General features: G+C 40.3%; 1 long non-coding RNA gene and 1 pseudogene across 1 annotated transcript; one reads left to right on the forward strand and one right to left on the reverse strand.

Annotated features, from left to right (window-relative positions):
* The first annotated feature begins 738 nt into the window (after window positions 1-738).
* Window positions 739-20,239, forward strand: LOC119914746 (annotated as a pseudogene).
* Window positions 14,265-15,871, reverse strand: LOC119914747. Its single transcript, XR_005446834.1, has 3 exons — window positions 15,808-15,871; window positions 14,639-14,800; window positions 14,265-14,411 (listed from the first exon to the last, which is right to left on the reverse strand). It is a non-coding gene; the product is annotated as an uncharacterized LOC119914747 (long non-coding RNA).
* Window positions 20,240-20,532: the final 293 nt, after the last annotated feature.

The following is a 20,532-nucleotide window of genomic DNA, read 5'->3' on the forward strand; positions in this document are numbered from 1 at the left end:
AGATACCTTTGTGTTCTTTAATTAAGTATTTGTAAACATTCCTACATTTACTATGGCATGCGTTAAATGTATATTATTTATTAGAAAGGTAATAAAAGGAACAATGCCATTCATTTGTCAGGCCTTGTCACAGGGCGATGTGTCAGGGCCTGATAGTTAGCCATTTTAACTGCCATTGCTCAGCCTGTTAATATGCTAACAGCAAAATTGTTAGCTTGCAAGCAATGCATTTTAGTAACCTTTATGGACATGTTTTGGATTTACAAAAATGTTATTCTTTTCTGAAAATATTAGTATGACAGGGTCTGACCTTTTAGCTAGTCCTCCCCCTCAAAAACATTCAAAATCAAGCTTAAAATGTTTAAAATTCAATGACAGAACTCTATGAATTTTCGCATCACCTAGGTCAAATTAGGCCAATTCCACTGAGTCATAACCTTAAAGGCATATTGCACACTTTTTATATACTGTTTTATGTTAAGGTGACAGGACAGGACAAAAACATGGAGACACTCATAAAATGTATGTATAATTGCATGTTTTTAATCAATTGATGTTAATGATAACTTATTTTTTTAATTAATGGTGTTTGGGGTTTTTTTTCATCAAAACTAAACTATGAACGATGTAGCTCAAATGTGGCTGAGGACAGTCCAATTTTCAGGATTTGTAGTTTTCAAATGTATTTTTAATAAAGAGAAAAACACCGAGACCCTAATGAATGACGTATTCCTTTACATAACAACTCCCGGAAATCAACCATCTAGTCAGTTTTAGATATTTTTGGATTATGCAAATTTTATGTAGGCTACTGTAACAACTCCAGGACAGATCATATGTTTCAGGTAGAATGTCCCTGCCACAAACCGTCGGGTCAGCTGGGCGGAGTTGATTTGTGCCGAGTCGACATTACAGTCTATGGTTATGCATTTGTTTTTCAGGGCGTGAGAAAATTGATGTGTGGCGTGAGAGCGTGTTAAAAGTGTCGAGGTGACAGCTCTGTGTTAGCTAGTTTCAAAAAATGGAGAGCAACACCACTGTAAGGAGAAAAATAATTAAACCCACTGAGACACAGATTTATATAGCGGAAGTTAACGACGGTCACGAGGGCCGGTGCAGGGATAACTGTGACCAGAAGGAGAAGCCCGAAGTGAAGCTGTACTTGCTGCCAGAAGGACTCGCAGCCTCCCTGGTCTCTGTGTTTATTTTGGTGCTGTGGGGACTTGTTCATTTCTCACTACAGCAGCTCATCATTGGAACACCGTCCGGCGAGTTCAACGCAGTGAGAGCCAGGTGAGTTTTGTGCCTTGCTTTCAATAATACTCACATCTTTTGTCTTTAAATGTTACCTAAAGTTAAAGCTGTCATATTTCCTGTAGTTTGGCAACAGACCCGCCTAGAAACCACTACAGGGTGCTGTCTTCTTCTTCTTCTTCTTCTTCTTCTTCTTCGTGTGGGCCAGAGTAGGGGAGACCAGGGGCAATTGTAACATCTCAAATTGCACCAGTCTGAAACAAGACAGAACCATGAAACTCATCATGCACGCTCTCTGTGGCCATCCCTCTCTGCCTGCCGAAGGAGAAGCCAATGAGACATTCTTGTCAACGTTTTTCTGCCAAGACACATTTTTGAGCTAAGAAAGTAATTTTTTTCATCTACAGCATTTTTCTCATACTGTCATAACCATTAATGTCTATGAATTTAAATCTGTTTTTGATCATCATTCTCTTGTCTAACATTTGGTATCTTTGTCACATATTTTCTTCATTGCTTCTAGCTAGCAGGGTAGCTTGTCATGGGGGGAGTGGCAGTTGGATTAATTGTAACACTGTTTGACCCAGAAACCATTTAAAATAGTGTCTGGCTTAGAAAGAACATTTAAATATCTATATAAATTTTATATAATATGTGTTTTGCAGCATGGTCCAATAGTTAAATCTTTGGCCTCTTCATTCTGGGGACCGGGGTTCATTTCCCACCAAGAGCCAATGAATGTTAACAAGTAAAACACAGATACAAGTTACCTCTATAAAAATTGTATCCAATTAGTTTAAGAAGTTTTTGAGTTAAGACAAAGAAACCAAAAATGGTTACAATTGCTCCCAGTCTCCCCTACCCTACTTCCCTCAGTAAAAATAAATGTAAATTCATCCTCTTCATTAACTTAATCGAATTTCTTTCAATAACTCTTATACTTCTTCTGGCAGTGACAGATAACTTGTTCAGCCAGTTTTTCTTCAAAGCCACATTCACATGGTCCTGGTGGATGTTGAGGGCTTTGTTTTATTTAGGTTGTGTCCTAACCTCAGGCTTGATACTTTTATATTTGTTTGCTCTCTGTAGTTTTTTCATTCCACCCACTTTTCTGACTTGTTTTATATATATTACGTCATTTCATTTGATTCCTTCATCCCAATGTTTTTGCCAAGCAGTCCTGATATTGCACCTGTTATAACTGCTTTATAGCTTCAGCTTTATTAAAAGCTACCTCCATTATTCTGTCCTACTTCAGAGCTTTGTTTAGCCATTGAGTCTACCATTTCACGGTCTTCTTCCTTGTTCCCTTGTAGACTTGCCAGTAGTTCATCATTAGTTGCTTGAATGCGCAATAGCAGGAGAAGTCTTAGTAGCCTTGCAGGATAATCTCATTGCCTGATTTTGACCTAGATGTAGTTTTATTTTAGTGATAAAGTTGTACAACAGATTAGGGCTTTAGTCACAATCATGGCTTTCATGAGTCACTGCCCTGCCAGTCCAGACTTAGAAACTATGAGGAAAAGCATCTGTTTTTCCTTTTGGTCCAAACTTGCCACTCACATGACAAAGATGGTTTTACACTTCTTTGATTTTAGAATTTGAAGTTCTTTGAAATAATTTAAAAATAAATTAATTTTATTTGTAGTCCTATTTGTCTTGTCCTCTTTGTCAGTTTTGTAACACTTATTCCTATTTTTCTATTTCCGTTATATCTTGTATTATTCTATTTTTATTTATTGTATTATTTTTCTATCTGTTGTGTTGTTGTTTCCCCAGTGTGGGATCATTATAGTCTATCTTATCTTAGGTTGAAGGATTTCAACATAGAGGAGGATAAGAAAAGATGTTTGTTGTCCTTTATTGATTCCCAGTAGGGGTAATTCAAATTAACACAGCAGCACAGAGGAATGTAGTGCAAGGGGGAAAATAAAGAATAAAAATACAATTAAGTAGAATAAAAAATCTGAATCATATATATAAAATATACACACTATATGCAATCGAAATAGATTATGGTATCCTTGTGTATATCTGTGCATGTGCAAAAGAGAGCATGTAGCTTTAAAGTTCCTCTCTCTTTGAGGCCAAATCAAAGTATGTATAAGATCTGCGTAGTAGTCCAAGTTGAAAGTAGTTTGTTTGCAAAGACTTGTGTCTGTGTGGAGCAAAATATTAGGTTACTAAGAGTTTATTGGTGGCTGAGAACTACGGTTACACATTAACCTCACGTTAGCCATGTCACAATCACCATAATATACTGTACTTCAGTAAATACTAACTATTATACTGCAACCTGAACTTATTTACAACTCAATGGCTGACTAAGTAACTTAACTAGCCCCCTCACACACACAGGTTACCCACAAAGCCACCTTCCTTAAAGGAGATGGCTCAAGAGGTGTCAAATGAAAACTATATATTATATTTGACAGATTATAGCTCACGTAGTCCTTTTCACCTGTTGAAATACCTTTATAGGGCCAGTACAATCCATAAAATGCACTTCTACACTTGCCAAAAGAAGTGATTGCAGCCCCTATCTTGTGACTGAATGGTTCTTTCTGCCTCAAAATGACTTGATTTCATTCATTAGGATTATATTTGACAAATTATAGATATAACTCCAGCCACATTTTGGTGAGTAACTGCATGTTACTGGTTATATTGGCCCTTTAACGGTATTTCAACAGGCAAAAAGGACTGGGTAGGCTGTAATCTGTCAAATATAACCCTCATAAATGAAATCAAATCATTTTGAGGCAGACAAAACCTTTTTAGGGAAAAGACAGGAGCTGCAATCACTTTTTTGCAAGTGGAAAATGGCATCTTACTGGTTGTATTGGCCTTTTAATGATATATCAACTGGTTAAAAAGGACTTGATTGGATGGCACAGAGCAGGTAAAATAATGAAGAGTCATAAGGATAATTGCAAAAGAGATCATTTCTTTATTTTATAACCCAGGCATGAATCATATTAATAACAGGCTACAGTCTGTTCTCCAAATATAAATAAGCATATTATAGACATGTCAAACACATATTTCAGCTGCAACAATGGGCTACTAGCCTATTAGAAATGTAATTACATGTTATGATAGAACAAGCAGGCCTGGTTTATTGCCCCTTCACAGCACCACAATATTCTCTTTCTCTCTCTTCACAATCTAGACAGCACTTGGAGCAGATCACCAGCGTCGGCCCACGGCCAGTGGGGAGCCCGGAGAACGAAGTCCTGACAGTGGGCTACTTGTTGGAACAGACTGAGAAAATCCGGATTGAGACAGCAGCCGGGCCCCATCAGCTCACGGTAGATGTGCAGCGTCCTACTGGCTCTTTCTATAATGACTTCACCAACATCTATGACCGTATCATCAACATCGCTGTCAGGCTTGAGCCTAAGGGTGGGGCACAGCATCTCATGCTAGCCAACTGCCACTTTGACACAGTACCCAACAGTCCAGGTACGAAAACATTCCTCCTTCTCTTGAAGAATTCTGCCTACTAAATGTGAGCTCTTACTGAAGTGTTTGAGCTTTAGATGAACAGGTGTAGCTCACAGGTTGCATGTAGGTACATGCAGAAAACATTCACACACCTGAGTGCCAAACTTGAATTACCAGAAAGGAAAGAACTTTCAAATCTAAGTCTTTAAATAAATTAAATGAAACAAATATACATTTGAACAATAACTGCTGCATATTTGATCAAATCTATCTTTTTCAACTGATTGCAACGCCTCAAATCTGCTGTTGCAACCTCCTTAAGTGTTATCTTGTACATCTGAGGTGAATCTGTGGTTTCTCATTTCTGGTTTAATTGTTATGTCCTGGCACTTGAAGTTGCAACCGTGGGAGGTGTTGTGGCTGAGCACTTTCCAGCAAATTCCTTTGTTCCTTATGTATTTTCATTTTTAACCATGCAAGCAGCATGGCTCTAGGGATGGCAGTGTTGGTCGGTCCACCACTTTGGTCCAGACTGAAATATCTCAAAGACTATTGAAAGGATTACCATGAAATTTTGTACAGACATTAATGTTCCTTACGAGGTCCTTGGAGCCTTATGACTTTGGTGATCCCGTGATGTTTGCTGTAGTTCTAACATGATGTTGTCTTTTGTGGTTCACAAAAATATGTTGAAGTACTGGGTTTGTTGTGAAATTTGGTTCAGGCATTCATAGTCCCCAAAGGATGAACTGTAAACTTTAATCATCTAACTTTCAATTTTGCACCATGATCAGGTCAGATTTTCCATTTCTCCAATGCTTTGGTTTAGACTGCACAGTAGTAACAGTGTTTGTTGTGAATATAGGTGTGGTAAGTGGTTGTAATATCTGTCTTGTTTTAAATCAGGATTCTTCACTTTTTCACTCCACACCCATGAGCCTGTTGGAGAGGAATGTTTTCACACTCACACACAGACATGTGCACACACAGGTTCAATGGCAAAAGGAAATTGATCCAAGAGGTGTGGACCAGGAAGATACACAAGCCATTTCATTTCCTGCCAAGCCTTTGACTTCTTATAATTATAACACACAATAAAAAATAGGGAGTGCATTGCCTTGCACATGCAACATGCCCTGGTGAACTAGTCAGGCTTGGCTCTCACAATCTCAGAACGTTTTGGGCACACAGATTAATATGTACCTGACAAAAGTGTTGCAACAGCATGAATGGTACCCAGACAGTGAACAGACCCCCTTCCCCACCTCACAAAGAAATTAATGCAGGAAGCTGGGCACATGATGTCTCAGTTTTTTTCCCTTTTTCTCAGTATTTATTCTTAGTAATTTGTGTTCCTCACCACTAACTTATCTAATCTTTTCATGTCACATGCCCTGTTCATTCTGATGTACTTCAGAGTTAAGTATCCTGCATGTGTCCTTATCTGAAACTGAGTCACTGTGTCAGGACAATTGGGTGACTTTGGTGACCTTCTGTTGCCTGATACGAATGTGAAAGGCAAGTAGAGCTAGATTTTTTTTTTTACAAACACACACTTGTTTCCTTGTCTTAGGTGCCAGTGATGATGCAGTGAGCTGTGCAGTAATGCTGGAAGTCCTCCATTCTCTGGCCAACCAGTCTGATTCTCTTAATCATGGAGTTATCTTCCTCTTTAATGGAGCAGAGGAAAGTTTTCTGCAGGTAAAATGAAGTGACAAGGACACACACAGCCTGCCCTGACCTCTCTGTGGCCCTAAGCAAAATTCTGCAATGGGGCCCTTTCACCTGAATCGTGAGCCATGTAAACAGTTTGCCATTGCTGCACAGTTACACCTGACACCACAGTGCTCTTCCTACAATCCTGAATATATACCCCTTCAGGAAAAAACAGTGCTGGTTTGAATGGACCTCTGCGCATTTGGCATTTGGTGGAGCAGCAACTGTTCCATTAAGGTCTGAGCTGCTTGTATCTGATGCTGGCTGTATATCTCTGGCTGAGCTCATCGTACTGGCTGAGGCTGCCTGTATTTCACCTGTGTCTTTGGGATTTGATAAAAATGCCTGGACTGGATCTGTGCTAGTACTGGCTGAGGCTGGATGTGGATCAGCTGTGTTTGTACTGACCAATGTTCCAGCATCTACTCTACTGACAAACTTAAGCATAGCCCCTGTAAATTATAGATACTTTATAAATTTTAATGATATCGCTTCATCCGGTCTATTCAAACTGGCTCCCCCAGGTTTCCCTTAATACATTTTCAAAGGTAAAATACTTTTTATACTAAGACTTGAATGAATACATGATGTTTATTAGGCCTATTTACTGAAAGATTGCCCAGTCTGACTAATTAACATTTTAATAGTCAATAGTACACTAGAACATGTTTACCCGACTGCTGCTCCCGCAGTTCACTCTCACTGAGTTTTTTCTCTTCTCGTGCCCAGAAGGAAATTGTTTCCTTTTTCATCCTCTCATCAAAACCTTTGACACGAGAGAGAGGCGGGGCCTTGCTTAACATGTGGGGCCCTACGCAACGTGCCTAGTGAGCGTATAGGACAGGCCGGTTCTGAGGACACATATTATGTTAGAACTAGCCTGTCACCACTTTGGATCGTCATTTAATGTAAAACATCTCCTCATTTTCATTTTTTTTTTTGTATTTTCTCTGTTACATTCTTACTTTCTCTCTCACTAACTTGGCTCCTTCTCTCCACCAGGCCAGTCATGGTTTCATTACTCAGCATCCGTGGGCCAAGCAGGTGCGAGCCTTCATTAACTTGGAGGCTGCAGGTGTTGGGGGCAAGGAACTTGTTTTCCAGACAGGTACATCATTTCTATTGGACCACTTGGTCTGGTTTGTTTGTTAGCGTGTTATTATTCAGGTTTTCTCCGTGTGATTGTTTTGCATATGTTGGTGTGTACAGCCCACCATCAGTATTTCTTTCTCCTGTAATTGGAAAAGCTTGCAAATAAATGCAGTGAAGTGTTTGCTGTTACAGAGGTGTAGCGTGTAGGTCTAGTTTTGCATTATGCAGGTGCTGGTCATATAATTAGAATATCATCAAAAAGTTGATTTATTTCAGTAATTCCATTCAAAAAGAGAAACTTGTATAATGTATACATTCATTCCACACAGACTGATATATTTCAAGTGTTCATTCCTTTTAATTTTGATGATTATAACTGACAACTAATGAAAACCCCAAAATCAGTATCTCAGAAAATTTGAATATTGTGAAAAGGTTCAATAATGAAGACACCTGGTGCCACACTCTAATCAGCTAATTATCTCAAAACACCTGCAAAAGCCTTTAAATGGTCTCTCAGTCTAGTTCTGTAGGCTACACAATCATGGGGAAGACTGCTGACTTGACAGCTGTCCAAAAGAAAACCATTGACACCTTGCACAAGGAGGGCAAGACACAAAATGTCATTGCTAAAGAGGCTGGCTGTTCACAGAGCTCCGTGTCCAAGCACATTAATATAGAGGCGAAGGGAAGGAAAAGATGTGGTAGAAAATAGTGTACAAGCAATAGGGATAACCGCACCCTGGAGAGGATTGTGAAACAAAACCCATTCAAAAATGTGGGGGAGATTCACAAAGAGTGGACTGCAGCTGGAGTCAGTGCTTCAAGAACCACCACGCACAGACGTATGCAAGACATGGGTTTCAGCTGTCGCATTCCTTGTGTCAAGCCACTCTTGAACAAGACACAGCATCAGAAGCCTCTCGCCTGGGCTAAAGACAAAAAGGACAGGACTGCTGCTGAGTGGTCCAAAGTTATGTTCTCTGATGAAAGTAAATTTTGCATTTCCTTTGGAAATCAAGGTCCCAGAGTCTGGAGGAAGAGAGGAGAGGCACAGAATCCACGTTGCTTGAAGTCCAGTGTAAAGCTTCCACAGTCAGTAATGGTTTGGGGTGCCATGTCATCTGCTGGTGTTGGTCCACTGTGTTTTCTGAGGTCCAAGGTCAACGCAGCCGTCTTCCAGGAAGTTTTAGAGCTCTTCATGCTTCCTGCTGCTGACCAGTATTGAGTGCTGTACATGCTCATACTTTTCATGTTCATACTTTTCAGTTGGCCAACATTTCTAAAAATCCTTTTTTTGTATTGGTCTTAAGTAATATTCTAATTTTCGGAGATACTGCATTTGGGATTTTCATTAGTTGTCAGTTTTAATCATCACAATTAAATGAAATAAACATTTGAAATATTTCAGTCTGTGTGTAATGAATGAATATAATATCCAAGTTTCACTTTTTGAATGGAATTATTGAAATAAATCAACTTTTTGATGATATTCTAATTATGACCACACAAGCTTAAATGCCTACATACCAAAGCCATAGACAGCTAGAGATAAAGACATCAAGGTCAGGGTTATTAGAACCGAGGTGATATATCTTCTTCTACAAAATGATTATTCTGTGGGTCAAAACCTAGGAAAGAAAGAACAGTCCAATTTATAAAATATCCTAGAAACCTTTTTTATTGTTCCCTTAAAGGTCCAGAGAACCCGTGGCTGGTCCAGGCGTACGTTAACGCAGCCAAACACCCCTTTGCCTCTGTGGTCGGCCAGGAAATCTATCAGAGTGGCTACATCCCCTCTGACACTGACTTCAGTATCTACAGGGACTTTGGTAACATCCCAGGTAATGCTGAACAATCTTCAGAGTACAGTATAGAAATGAGTCATGAAAGTATGGAGCCTTTCTGTATCAAAGTCAAAAATAATAATCCAGTGGCTGACAAAGCAAAGATGGTTTGGTCTTTTTCTCCCTTACTTTTCTCTGTTTTTATCTAATTCTATTTGTTTATTTTTTTTTACAGGCATTGATTTGGCTTTCGTTGAAAATGGTTTCATCTACCATACCAAGCACGACACTGCAGACAGGATCCCGACAGACTCAATACAGAGAGCCGGTACGCAAAAAGCATCACATGATCTTCTTATACCTACTAAACTTAAATAGGTGTTATCCTATGCATTTATTCAACACTCATGCAAATAGATTAAGCGCATGTTAGCTAGTTGGGGGGTGTCTCTCTGTCACTCATGCTCGGCCCACACTCCCTACCACTACCTGTACGTGACGGCTCGCTTGCTGAACTGCTGCAGCTTGCACACATGTGGTGGTGTCCACTGTGTTGCTGCTGCGGCAGTGCTACTGCCTAGCTTTCTACACCAAGTTTGCTTTTGATAAATACAGTACAATAAAAGCCTTGTTAACAAACGCTAAAAGGCTTTTAATCTAAAATGGATACAGGAGGTGTTAAAAAAATTTTTTTCAATCAACAAACTACTGCATATGATGTGTCAGCTCTAAAAAAGGAAGATCCTTTTTTGTCACATTAACAGTTTCGTTCCTCTGATTGTGGGGGTAGAATAAGAAATAGTGGAAAACCAAAAACCGGAGTAAACTCAGTATTCAGTGCCTATTGTCCATTGCCTATTTCCATGAATTCAAATGGTCTCCTGTCCAGTCCTGGCTTTAGGTTAAGATCATGTCCTCCTTGTACCCTCTGGCTGTCCAGCTGACGTACCGCCCTACACTGCAGAAATCAAATTAGGCAGCTAAATGCAACCAAGCTTTATTATGTACATTCCAGCTTTGAACCTTTTCACCTCAAAACTCACTTCCTGTTTTCAGGCGACAACATCTTGGCAGTCCTGAGGTACCTGGCAAACTCAGAGAAGTTGGCTGATTCCTCAGAGTACCGTCATGGCAACATGGTATTTTTTGACCTATTAGGAGCAATCGTGGTGGCTTACCCAGCTTGTGTTGGCACCATCCTCAACTACTTAGTAGCCACAGCCACCTTCATTTATCTGGCAAAGAAAGCCTCACTGCCTTGTGGTGGTCACTATGTTCGAGATCTGGTCTGTGCCACAGGTGTAACATTCCTGAGCTGGATCGTCACCCTGATCTCAGTACTGGTTGTAGCTCTGCTAGTCTCTCTGCTGGGCCGCTCCATGTTTTGGTACAACCACTTCTACGCCTCCATCTGTCTGTATGGGGCTGCTGCCACAGGCATGATGCTCCTCTTTCACACGCTGGCTAAGAACATTTTCTATGGGGTAAGTTATAAAATAGGAATTCTTTAAGTGAAAGGGAGGGAGGGGTATTTCAGATATCATGAATCTACATTGTGGTTTTACAACTAGGTTTTATAGTTGTGTCTATTTTAACCTCTTTTTCAAGATAATAAGAGGTATTAAGTCAAAATTATATTTTAAAAAACCCATCTCATTAATTTGAGATACTATAAGTCATTATTCTGAGATGCTAAGTCATCATGTTGAGATACATATTCAGTATTTTGAGATACTTAATTATTTTGAGAAACTAAGTTGTTATTTTGAGATAGTTTCTAATTATAATGACTTACAGGATCCTTTTTTTTCATCACAGTGGCAGAAATGGACTTCCATAGAAATATATAGATATTTGTGATGTCTTAAACAGAAAGGATGAAAACAGCTCTGTTAGTAAGTCCATGATATTTGGTTAACGTGGAAGAAGTAGCAGATGCTCTTCCTTTCTCACTTCCTAAAGTTTGTCATGAGACATTTGGGTAAATATATTTATTATTTTGTCTAAGGAAAACATTAAAATTAAACAAAAATGTTATACTTTTATTTTAACTTATATTTTAGATACATTCTCTGTACTGAAATCCAAAGTAAACACAAATAAACATGGATCTATCAACAAAATAGAATATTGAGAGTAACAGATACTAATAAAGATGACAAATGTTGCATCACATCAATGTGACTACCCATCAGCTGGTTCCATCTATCAAAGCAACATACAAAAATCAACGATCGATGTCTCTAATCTACTCATATTCCTTGTGTGTGTGTTTTTATGCAGGGTGTCTGTTCAGTGGAGTTGGGTGATCTCTACTTTGATGTTAGCTTGTTGCTGTGGTGCTTCAGCCTGGTGTGGCTGACCCTGCAGGGCCTCTGTTCAGCCTACGTGCCCATGCTGATGGTGGCCTTCCCCCTGGCTACCAGACTGCTGCTGGCTAAAGAATTTAAACATAGAGGTAAAGAGTCAGCGCCAACTCCACCTAATTTACAGTGAATTTTTTTTATAGGCAAATTAAATATACTACAAAATGGGACACTTTTGTCTAACAGTTTCTGAAATCCCCTTTCCAACTGCAAAATCACGGGAGCTTTACGCAATTATTGGCCAGGTGTGAAGAAATGTTTTTACTTTTCTCAAGTTCACTTCACTTTTTTTTAATTAATCACACCACTAAATGAGTAACTTACTTAACTGTCTGAGAGTACACACCACTATTCCCATTTGTACGATTCTATGTGCTGAGACTACAAAGATGTGTAAAAGCCACATAGTTCTTGAAGAGAGATCAGGGAGGCAGTGGGATGCAGTCAGGAGGAGGCTACGGTGATAGGCTTTCCGCCTGCCTTGTGTGTAGATATAGTTAGATAGTTGGATGGCAAGTGACACAAACTAGTTACTTTCAAGTATACTGAATCGCTTCATGCAGATGCTGTAGAGCCTTCAAACTCCGCTACATTTTTATTTTTCAGCTTTATTGCTGAAACACGTATTACCCATAACAGAAATACAGGAATTGGAAAAGGAATCCAGGGTTTGGATTAAAGAGCAGCAGCCTTTGAGATGATCCACCCAGTCAGATCAACTGGACGAGGCACCACAGCGGAGGAGGAGAGGAAAAATAGCTGGGATATGAGCTGAGTTGGCAACTTGGACTTAAGGCTACTCCTGGCTAATGTCCAATCTGGATGAAATGGGATTCAGGCTTGCCAAACAAAGGGAAATCAGAAACTGTGCATATCTTTACACAGACCTGTTTTTTTAACATCCTGGATCAAGCACTCGGTGGGTGGACCGTGGTATGAGCTGACAGAGCACAAGACCCCACCAAGATGAAAGGAGGCTTACTCTGTGTTTTGATGATGCTCGGTGCAGTCAAAATGGACACTGTTTCCCCAATATCAAACTTTTTAAGTGAAGATGAAATATGATCATATGAATATATTACATGAAAACCATATTATCTTCACCATTTTTGTTGCTGTTTAACACAAATAGCTAATCAGCCAATCACATGGCAGCAACATGTATTTAGGCATGTAGACCCGGTCAAGACAACTTGGTGAAGTTCAAACCGAGCATCAGAATGGGGAAGAAAGAAGATTTAAGTGACTTTGAACGTGGCATGGTTGTTGGTGCCAGACGGGCTGGTCTGAGTATTTAATAAACTGCCGATCTACTGGGATTTTCACTCACAACCATCTCTGGGGTTTACAGAGAATGGTTTGAAAAAGAGAAAATATACAGTGAGCTGCAGTTGTGTGGATGAAAATGCCTTGTTGATGCAAGAGGTTAGAAGAATACGCAGACTGGTTCGAGATTACAGAAAGGCAACAGTAACTCAAATACCACTTGTACCACCAAGGTATGCAGAATACCATCTCTGAACGCCAAACACGTCAAACCTTGAAGCAGATTGGCTACAGCAGCAGAAGAGGTGCCTCTCCTGTCAGCTGAGAACAGGAAACTGAGGCTACAATTCACACAGACTGTTCCCCCAAAACCGCTGAGCCTCCCCTGAAACTGTTTGGACACTCAGATAACAGATAACACTCACATAATTGAAGGATCTGTCTTCCTTCTCCTCATTTCTTTAATTGATAAATTGGTATCAATTTATGTGCAATTAGCTTATATCGGCCAATGATGTCAGCACGTTTATAGGTTGAGCTTCATTGTTTTCATTCCCCCAGACGCATTTTCAAAAGATGCACTGTAGAATCGTTATAAAAGTGTATGTATATAATTAACTGTGTAGGCCTATATTCTTTTATACTTTATTTTATTCTAAAATATAGTTAACTATCTGTTGTGCTCTGTGTGTCACATGAAGAGAATCGAAACTTTCATTTCATTGTACAGTCTTGTGTTGTATAATTAAATAAATGATCTGATCCTTGCCGTGTTCACGTTGATCTCTGTTTTTCTACAGGAGCGTCCCTGAAGTACACTGTGCTCTATCTGTTTGGCCTGGCGTTGCCGTATGTCCACTTCATGTTCCTCATCTGGGTGGTGTTTGAGATTTTCACACCCATCATGGGTCGCAATGGCACAGAACACCCTGAGCTGGTGCTGGCTTCCCTGGTCACCCTGGCAACCATCTTCCTCTCCTCCTTTTTTGTGAGTATGGCCACATTAAGAACAACAAATCTGGATTTTTGTTGTCAGCAGAATTACCTTAAAATCACATTGGTGGTGAATTGGGGAGTGTATGCAGGACAGAGTACACATGATCAAACAATTTGGTCAAGTTGATGGCAGCAGTGTTTTGTTTGAGCATTTACTAACATTAGTTACTTGACTTCAGATAACAGCAGTTTAAAGCTGACTGAGTAATGTAAAGTAATGTAATAATCTTGCAGATGGTAGCTTAGTTTTTTTTAGATAATCTACCATTTCACCAAAAATGTGCAACTGCAGTGTCGATTGTTCCTCCACGCCAGTAACATATTTTTCTGTCTGTCTCAGCTGCATTTCATCTACTTGGCACGGAGCACTAAGTGGATCCTGGCTGGTCTGGGCTCAGTCTTCATTGTCACGTTCATGTTGGTGTCCAGTGGGCTCCTCTTTCCTTATTCAGGAAGTCCAGACAGCCCGCGGCCCAAACGAGTCTTCCTGCAGGTTCAAAAACACACACACACACACAGAAGCCTAAATATTTACTCTAAACACATGCATTTGTTCCATTTCTCTCTAGAAAAATGACAGAAATCACTCATATTCACATTTTTCTCTTTACTGAAGTTCATCCATTTAAAAACTAAACATTCTGTACATTTCTGTGTTTTCCACTTTGGATTTTGAAGATATTTGACCAGTTTTGTAAAACTGTTTATACCTACATGAAACTATCCTTTCTTAAATGGAGGACTCTTTCATGGTTGACAAAGGAACATCCTGCAGTGTAGCTCCAGCCTGCACTCTCCACACCTGTTTTCCTGATCTAGAAAACTCGCTCTGATTCGACCCCTCCACCTGCTCATGTTAAGCTCCATTAAGTAATTCTGGCAAGAGTAGAAAAGCACTCCATTAAACAGCTGTAAAACAAGGCAGGTTGAAGTAAAACACGCTTAAAAGAAGCAAGTAACTTAATTTTTAAAAATGTTTTATCCACACCCCTGCAGCATACAACGCGGACCTTCTACAATCTCCAGGGCCAAGTGGAGAGCCGGGACTCAGGTCTGTGGATCAACTGTTTAGACTTTACAGGCATACAGCACATCACCCCACACATCCCTGAGATCAATGACAGTATTCGCACCCACTGCCATCAGGACCGACCCTTCTGTGGTTACCCCTCCATGTTCCTCAGGAAGTCAGTAACAACCCTGCAGCTAACAGCAACTCCATGCTCTTTGTTTTCATTCAGTTAATGTTATTGTCTTCATGTATGGACTTTTCATACTTAGTGTTCTTCCTCGCCTCAAGTATTTTGTTGCATTTGCAGGAAAAACTGGTACCTTCCTGCTCCAGAAGTGTCTCCCAGCTCTCCAGTGGAGTTCAGCCTGCAGTCCAAAGAAGACACCAGCTGGGGGACCATCAAGATGACCTTCAGCGTGAAAGGTCAGGAGCACTTTATGTTTCCATAGGTTATCTTTGTATGAGTTGCAAGCAAGCTGTCATGTGACTTCACTTGGACTTGAGTCATATGACCAGTTCAGAAGAGGTAATGGCTGATGACAGCAGCATATTCTCAGCCAGCATACTGAAAATATCCAGTGACACATCAACTGTTATGGAGAGTTTACAATCAGCACTTGGTTGTCCAAGTTCATTTGATTTTAACTTTCCTTGGATACCTATGACATGAAAGACTGAGAACATTCATATACAAGTTCAAGTTTCCATTTTCATGTCATTGTTAGAATTTGAGCACATTCAGTTTTGGGTTTCTAGTGGCGAGCAGATTTGTAACCCTCACTGTACAGCCACTGTCACAGATATAAACTGTCAATAATGTGAAACAGTCATTTTCCAACTGGCTGATCTGGATGCATTTGTGTGCACATACCTGCATGTTAACTTGTGGACTTGTGTCTTGTCCTGTCCCGTGCAGGCCCCAGTCACATGTCTTTCTGTATCTGATGCCTCACCGAGGAGCCACCCTCTCTACCTGGTCCTTCGGTGACGGGACGCCTCAGCTAGATCGGAGTGGAGAATATTTTGTCTTCTATTCCCATGGCCTCGACGCTCCCACATGGACCTTCTGGTTTGAAATACAGGTAGTGCCTGCAGCTGAAGGGGCATTCTGTACTTTTTGTACTAATTAACATTTCATATCTCTGCTCTGTTTCATGTGAATTATTCAAACTGCTTTCTGTTTTCGGTCATCTGTGAAGGGATCAGTGTCACCCAGTTTTGATAGTTGACAAAACTTTCTATTGATGTAAAATATTGAAAAAGTAAAGTTTGACATTTTGGGAAACACACTTATTCACTAATGTGTAAATGAGTGAGCTTTAGAGATGCTGGTAGGTGGATTTGTTTACCTTCAGACAGAGCCAGGCTTGCTGTTTACCCACTTTTCCAGTCTTTATGCTAAGTTAAGCTTACTGTCTCCTGGCTCCAACTTCATATTTAGCATACAGACAAGAGTGAGGTATCAGTCTTCTCGTCTAACTCCAAACCAAACTTCTCCTTTAAGATTGTTGTTCTTGCCCACAATATTAAATATATAAGGTACTGCTGCATCTGCTGCAGCCTGCAATCCATCTTAGTCATTATTTTAATTACGCACATTTCTAGATTTATGCTAAACATCACCGTAGGACCTCAGTCATTGATGTCTGCAGGAGTTTAGCTTCCTGTCAGGACACAGTTGGTCTATGTTGCTGTTGCTGATAACCTTTAAACTCCAATTCAGAAGATTAACATTTTTTGAATTGCATGGGTTTAAACAAACCCATGACCTTTTTAAAGACTCTCTTTAAAAATCATTGCATGAGCTAAAACACATGCAGGTATAATGAAGCTTAAGACAAGGTGATTCTTCTAGAGAGTTGTAGAGCAGCTAAACTCAAATGGGCCAATGGAGGACCGTGACGTCTCCATTGGCTAAAAGAAGATGGTGCTAGAGATTGTAACTCTTATTCTCTTATTGTACATCCCTGCTGCTTTCTCTGACAACATACAATGGGACTGTTAACACTAAATACAGCTAATACTTCTAATATACAGCTGTTGCTAGCGCGGAAACATGCCTACCAATTTCTACTAATGAAGATCAGAGCTCAAAGTTTAAAAATGTTTCAAGACCTTTTGGACAGCACAACATTTATTTAGTAATAACACGTCAGTTGTATATTTTAATTGCTTACATGATACTTTCCTGGATCTGTTTAACGTTTAGCTTGTGGAAACAAGAACAAATTTTAGTCTTTGTGTTAATGCTATGACTCCCTGTAATAGTGTATTTGTATAATATTTTGTTGTAAATAAAGTTTTAAAAAAAAATCACTGGCTGCCATCAACTACAATGTTTGCACATGCGTGGTACAAATTGTGCAGGAATAAGTACGCGCATGCGCAGAATGGACCGACCCTACTCAAAGGGAACACGACTTGAGGAAGGCAACAGCCAATCATAACAGACTCTACTGTGAGGGGGTGCGGGTTGAGGGGGTGTAGCTTGAGGTGCTACAGGCTGCAGCCAGACCTTATAGGATAAACTGCTTCTCTGGTTCTGGTCCTCTCACATGTCAACTGTCTGTCTGACATTCTTTCTTTCTCTCCCTCTGCCAGCCTCCCAGGGACCCGGACCCATCAGGCCCCGAGGGGATGATCTCTGTTGCCATCTGCTCCCACTATTTCTTTGGGCAAGACCAGAGGACTGCTCAACTGGAGGAAATCCTCCGTAGGTTCCCCGCATGGGTTTTCCTTCGTCTTGGGTCAGTACCTACGACATGTACCGATACTGAGGGCGCCACACATCAGAGGCTGACACTGAGAAGAGCTGAGGACTGCAGGGGCCCGGAGACAGACAGATGATTTAAAACAACAATACTGAGGACCAGCCCTGCTGCCTTTTCACTCTGACACAAACACACACACACACCCTCCCAGCCTGCCTGAGAGAACCCCCATCACTGTGTCAGTAGGCTTAGTAGCCTGCCAGAGGTAGGCCTCAGCGTGTGGCTACCTCCCCTGCTCCCTCTTCATCAGCAAACCACTCAGGCCATTCTCAGAGTCGGTGTGTCTCTGGCGGCCTCACACACCCGCATTCTGCACTGTAGGTGTAGTAACATACTGATGGATCTGTTTGGGAAGGGGAAAGACCCGTTTTTGTTTGATCCCACCGCCGACTTTAACTGGAAACGTTGACATCTTCAAAGTCGCTTTTCACCAACACACACACTTGCTCATACTAAGAGAAAATGGTTTTTGTATTAGCTCATCAGTTAACTAGGAAATTTCTCACTATCATTCCTCACTAACACCACCGATTAAGCCGCAGGTCATTCCCCTGTGTTTCATTTAAGAATGGCAAAAATCTTCTTGAATTGTCAGAGACGCTGGCATGCAGATGCAGAAAACTGTGCCTGTTAAATTAAACAGATGGCTAAAATCACAATGTCAACATGTCCTCTTTAAAGGAGTAGCCTTCATGAAGATTTTGGAGGGCATATTTTCTTAGGTCTGAGTTTTCCCTCTGATGTGATTTGGGCTTGATGAGACCAGAACTCACAGGGACAGCTTGTTCTGTCTCGTCTGGACTCGTTCATTAACATTTGCTGTAAACTGTAATAGTATTTGTACATGTTTTCAAACTTCACTTCTGCTCTTGCTCCTGCAGCACCATGAATATCTTCTTGGGATGAAAGAAAGTAGTGACAGTGATTCATTGATCAATTAGTCAATCGAAAGAAAATAACCTGCAACTATTTTAAAATGTGGTTAATTGTTTTAGTCATTTATCAAGCAACAATCCCAGAAATCCTCACGTTTGAGGAACTGGAACCATCCAGTTCCTCAAACGTGAGGATTTGCTGCTTTTCTTTAATTTAACTATCAAGATGTACAGTAGAGGACAGAGCTGTAACCTGACATCTTGATGCTAATCTTATCCTCTGCTAACTTCACTTTCTGACGCTCTCACATTCTTTCATCCTTTGAGTGTTACCGTAGTTTACTGAAAATCAATGGTCGTGTGAAATTTTAATAGCAGCGCATTCATTAAGCAGCGACAGTAGGCTTCAAATACGTTGCTAGAGACTGGTTTTAAGCCCTAAGATTTTTCCATCCAAGAACCGATAAGGTTGCACTTCCCCGTAGCTGAAGAATAAATCAATTTTATATCTGTGGTACAATCTGAAAGAGACTTGCTGCAATAACACGAAAGCTGCCTGTTGGTCTTTGTAGTCGTACAGCGAATTATATTTGGACCGATATGGACTAGCGACAGAAAGAACTAAAATTACACCACCACGGGAGGAAAAAACATTCTTGAGCACTGCGGGGCCATTTCAATGAGTATTAGGGGTAGAGTAACATGGAATATAAACAGGCTACCTATTTATATCTAAAATTAAGACCTACAACTTCAGCGAATTTATGGAATTTTTTCTAAGGCCCAAAATTTTGAAATTTTAGACTTTTTAAAGACCCCGTGGAAACCCTGCAGGACGTCTACGTCGTCCTTTAATCTGGAGGTCTCAGTGTTTGATTGTCTGAGTGACAGAAAGTGACGGTGAATCTCAGAGGAAAGTATTCTGGCAGTAAAGGTACGGTGTCGTTGTGTCAGGTAATAAATGCTTCAGCTTTTCCAGACCAACAAAAGTCTGTTCTCAAACGTCTGGAGAAGTGAAGCAGGTTAAGAAACATCTCCCCTTCAGACTGGAAGCTGAGCAGGAAGCTAACAGAACGACTTTTAGTTCAATTTATAGAAAGTAACGAGCAGCTTTATTTTATTCCAGCCTGCCTGTCCAGCTGAGAGAAAAGGAGGTGTTCAGCTCTGTCCTGAACATCCATGGGGGTACCACACATAGCGACTTGTCAGTCACAACGTAGCCCCGCCCTAAAGCCTCCCCTGCTTTCTGGTCTATTTTCCTCTAAATGGGACCATAATTTACTAAATCATCATCATGCTGTGTAGGGCTGCAACAATTAGGCAACGTAATCGACGACAACAACTATAAAAATTCGGTGACGTGAATTTTCATTGTCGACGCGTCGTTACATAGATGCTGTTTAAGGGAGAGATAGCAATCTTCATATTAGGAACATTTCTGGTTGTTTATTTCTAACTGCAATGCACTCAGGGTACCCCCAGGATTCTCAAAGTTAAATTTAAGACTTTAAGACCTTTTTAATACCACCTAGGATGAAATTTAATACCAACTTCACTGGCATATAATGAAAAATCTGTATGAATTTTAAGCCCAAGAAAATTTACAAAGTTATGAATTTAATAAAACATTTTATTATAATACATAATCTTTAACACACTATAGCTTTTTGGGGTGTGTTTGTACTTTGATATGAATCAAGGACGTCACTTTGTGTTGAAAAGTGGTGGGGACGTAGGGGTTCAAATTAGGGGTGTGATGATACACTTAGCTCACATGCACGATTTACAATATTGGGTTCACGAGAACAAGACAAGATATTTTAACACTATTTTGATGAAATATTCAATGCTGAAATATATAAATGGGGGTCCCCTAGAAAATTTTGTACACAAAACACTTAATTTCACGCATTCTGGAGACATTTTCTGCACCAATTTGTGGTAGAATTG

The sequence above is a fragment of the Micropterus salmoides genome, unplaced genomic scaffold (genome assembly GCF_014851395.1).
Source record: "Micropterus salmoides isolate LMB-PRFRI ecotype aquatic unplaced genomic scaffold, ASM1485139v1 Ms_hic_scaffold_20, whole genome shotgun sequence".
In the NCBI taxonomy this organism is placed as follows: Eukaryota; Metazoa; Chordata; class Actinopteri; order Centrarchiformes; family Centrarchidae; genus Micropterus; species Micropterus salmoides.